Source organism: Garra rufa, chromosome 10 (assembly GCF_049309525.1).
Source record: "Garra rufa chromosome 10, GarRuf1.0, whole genome shotgun sequence".
Taxonomy (NCBI): domain Eukaryota; kingdom Metazoa; phylum Chordata; class Actinopteri; order Cypriniformes; family Cyprinidae; genus Garra; species Garra rufa.
This window is the reverse complement of record NC_133370.1, coordinates 29,299,196-29,303,772: the sequence shown is the minus strand read 5'-3', so window position 1 is coordinate 29,303,772 and position 4,577 is coordinate 29,299,196.

The following is a 4,577-nucleotide window of genomic DNA, read 5'->3' as shown; positions in this document are numbered from 1 at the left end:
GTATGGAGTCCCAGGTCGGCTTTTTTCCAGAGATATTGCAACTTCCTGTGGAACTTTGAGCGGGTGTTTCACGGGAACCACGCCGACTTGGAGCTCCATACTCCGGGCATTGGTAGGTACCAGAGGGCCCCCCATGACCCCGGAGTATGGAGCCCCAGGTCGGCTTTTTTCCAGAGATATTGCAACTTCCTGTGGAACTTTGTGCGGGTGTTTCATGGGAACCACGCCGACTTGGAGCTCCATACTCCGGGCATTGGTAGGTACCAGAGGGCCCCCCATGACCACAGAGTATGGAGCCCCAAGTCGGCTTTTTTCCAGAGATATTGCAACTTCCTGTGCAACTTTGAACGGGTGTTTCACGGGAACCACGCCGACTTGGAGCTCCATACTCCGGGCATGGGTAGGTACCCGAGGGCCCCCCATGACCCCAGAGTATGGAGCCCCAAGTAGGCTTTTTTCCAGAGATATTGCAACTTCCTGTGGAAATTTGACCGGGTGTTTCCTGGGAACCACGCCGACTTGGAACTCCATACACCGGGCATGGGTAGGTACCAGAGGGCCCCCCATGACCCCAGAGTATGGAGCCCCAAGTCGGCTTGGTTCTTGAGAAACATCCGGTCAAATTCAACATCCCACCTGTAACTTAATAAGCTACTCACTGGCCTTCCACACATGTGTTGAAATCCCCAATTCTTTACAGGAATTCACCGGCTGAAAATGTCAAAGTCAAAAACAGCATCCCACTTGTAACCTATTTGACAGAGCCCCTATAGGCTTCCCCCGGACAGTCCAATTTGATGCAAATAATGCATAATTAATAGCTGCAATGTACATGAGTGTGTGGAGCAGTGTCCCCTGTGTGGTGTACAGTAGGTTTTACCCCATAAAATCACTGTAGTTATGAAATATGACCCATTAATGTACTGTCCGGGGGAAGCCTATAGGGGCTCTGTCAAATAAGTTGCAGGTTGGCTCCAAAATTTGAACGGCTATAACTCGGGGGCCCGGGCACCGAGCGACACCAAACTCGGGTCAGAGTAAGGGCCCGAGGGCCCCTCTCCAAAGGGCCCTAGCCCGTGCTTCTAGCGCCCCCACAGGCCAAGATATGGGGGCCAATAGGAAAGGGTGCACTTCAAAAGGTTCGAAAGGGTCCCAGAGGCTCGGGACTCTGGGGTCTGAGAGGGCCCCCAGGGGACCCTCAACACCCCGAAGGACGATCCGCTGGGACTCGTCGTTTCCTAGATATCGACCGTTTTGTCCGAAAGTCCCTTATATATAACCGAGTGTATCTTGGGAGTTAAGCAGAGTTGGAGCTCTAAACTCCGGGCATGAGGAGGGCCCATAGGGCCCCTTCTGACCCCACCGTCCCAAGCTCCTGGGACTTTCCGTTCTCGAGATATGGCCACTTCCGGTCCAGCTTTGACCGGGTGTATCTCAGAAACCATGCCGACTTGGAACTCCATACTCCGGGCATGGGTAGTTACCCGAGGGCCCCCCATGACCCCAGAGTATGGAGCCCCAAGTAGGCTTTTTTCCAGAGATATGGCCACTTCCGTTCCAGCTTTGACCGGGTGTTTCTCAAGAACCATGCCGACTTGGATCTTCGTACTCCGGGCATGGGTAGGTACCAGAGGGGCCCCCATGACCTCAGAGTATGGAGCCCCAAGTAGGCTTTTTTCCAGAGATATGGCCACTTCCGGTCCAGCTTTAACCGGGTGTATCTCAGAAACCCTGCCGATTTGGAGCTCCATACTCCGGGCATGGGTAGGTACCAGAGGGCCCCCCATGACCCCAGTGTATGGAGCCCCAAGTCGGCTTGGTTCTTGAGAAACATCCGGTCAAATTCAACATCCCACCTGTAACTTAATAAGCTACTCACTGGCCTTCCACACATGTGTTGAAATCCCCAATTCTTTACAGGAATTCACCGGCTGAAAATGTCAAAGTCAAAAACAGCATCCAACCGGTAACTTATTTGACAGGTCCCATATAGGCTTCCCTAGGACAGTCCAATTGTATGCAAATTTTGCATAATTAAAAACTGTACTGTACATGATTTTTTTGTTCTGTTCCCCCTGTGTGGCATACAACAGGTTAAACCACATAAAAGCACTGTAATTATGAACTTTGACCTTTTGTTGCATTGGCATCCCACCTGTAATTTAATAAGCTACTCACTGGCCTTCCACACATGTGTTGAAATCCCCAATTCTTTACGGGAATTCACCGGCTGAAAATGTCAAAGTCAAAAACAGCATCCCATCTGTAACCTATTTGACAGGTGCCCTATAGGCGGTCTGTGGACAGTTGAATATTATGCAAATTTTGCATAATTAATAACTGTAATGTACATCAGTGTGTTGTGGTGTGTCCCCTGTGTGGTGTACAGTAGGTTTCACCACATATATCCACTGTCTTTATGAAATATGACCTTTTAATGTAATGTCCACTGCTAGATCCATCCTGTGACTTATCTGACAGGCCGGGGGAAAAGCATTTTTAGGGCAATTTTGCCCCATTGCGGGGCCCCTGGAGGGTCTCGGGAGACAGGACCACCGTCCCCCGCTTCGGCGCGAGAGGCCCTATCGAACCATAGGCGTTGTTTGGGGGTCAAAAAATTATTAGGGGGCGCCGCGCAGCACTTAGGGATTTCGTCACCGGCCTGTCATTTAGATTACTCGAGGGCATCAAGTACCTGACTTAAGGGCAAGGGAACTTAGGCAGTCTGTGGATTTTTGCCAATTCATTTAAGTTGCCAGATGGCGCAATAGGGGACGGAATGGATGAATAGGCACTTTTTGGATCCAAGGTCCAACTTAAATGAATTGTGTACCCTAATAATTGGTTTACGGACCCATAGGTGGTTCAAGGGATGTTTTTTCCACCACTAGGGGGCCAGTTCCCTAAGTGCCTAGTCTTCATCGTAGTCTTCCTCTCGTCCCACGGACAGCCTATTCATCCACCTAAGTGCCTATTTTTCATCATCGTGTCCACAAAGTGCCTAAAGTGCCACCTAAGTGCCTACTCTTCATCGTAGTCTTCCTCTCGTCCCACGAACAGCCTATTCATCCACCTAAGTGCCTATTTTTCATCATCGTGTCCACAAAGTGCCTAAAGATCCACCTAAGTGCCTAGTCTTCATCGTAGTCTTCCTCTCGTCCCACGAACAGCCTATTTGTCCACCTAAGTGCCTATTTTTCATCATCGTGTCCACAAAGTGCCTAAAGATCCACCTAAGTGCCTAGTCTTCATCGTAGTCTTCCTCTCGTCCCACGAACAGCCTATTCATCCACCTAAGTGCCTATTTTTCATCATCGTGTCCACGAAGTGCCTAAAGTGCCACCTAAGTGCCTATTCTTCATCACAATGTCATCAAAAGGTCAGATTGGCCCGAAAGTGGTCGTCAGGGGCCCCTGTGGCAGTGTCTGGAGCCTCGTGTCCCTTGGACCTGTTTTCGTGCTTAATTGGCCCAACTTGTCCACAAATAGTTGCAGGGGCTCCAAATTTGGCACGGTGGTAGTCCAAGGGCCCCCGGTTCAGGATCCCGGGTTTCGGGGTCCTAGGTGGGTGTCAAAATTTTCCCTGCGCTCCAGGGACTCGCCCTCCGAGTATGTGGCAGGGGGCCCCCTAGGCTACCAGAATGCGAAGTTTGGGGCCAATCGGACCCCCGGGGGCCGAACAGTAGCCGAGGACGCGTGCAACTTATTGCATGCGTTTTCATAGGTGGTTCGTTGGACAGCGGACCAAAAGGTTTGTTCGGCCCCAAATTGACATTCACGCCTCGTCAGGGGCCCCTGGGGCCGTGTCTGCAGCCTCGTGTCCATTCGACCCGTTTTCGTGCTTAATTGGCCCAATCGTCGACGAACAGCCTATGTCAAATAGGTTGCAGGACGGATGTCTGAAAAGCAGGGGTCAAAAGGTCGCAGGGGCTCCAAATTTGACACGGTGGTAGTCCAGGGGGCCCTGAGTCAGGATCCTGAATACCACGGCCCTAGATGGGCCCCGAGTCTGTTTCTTAACCCTAACCTATATTTTCAATGTGCCATTTGGAGAGGCTCTTTCTGTCTATGAGTGCAAGAGGCCTTTGTGAGAGATTTTGACAAAGGAAGCCAAAAAAAAATCCCTGCGCTCTAGGGACTCGTCCTCCTAGTATGTGGCAGGGGGGACCCTAGGCTACCAGGATGCGAAGTTTGGGGGCCCTCGGACCCCCGGGGGCCGAACAGTGGCCGAGGACGCGTGCAACTTATTGCATGCGTTTTCATAGGTGGTTCGTGGGACATCGGACCAAAAGGTCCGTTCGGCCCCAAATTGACATCCACGCCTCGTCAGGGGCCCCTTGGGCCGTGTCTGCAGCCTCGTGTCCGTTCGACCTGTTTTTGTGCTTAATTGGCCCAATCGTCGACGAACAGCCTATGTCAAATAGGTTGCAGGACGGATGTCTGGAAAGCAGGGGTCAAAAGGTCACAGGGGCTCCAAATTTGACACGGTGGTAGTCCAGGGGCCCCTGAGTCAGGATCCTGGATACCAGGGCCCTAGATGGGCCACGAGTCTGTTTCTTAACCCTAACCTATATTTTC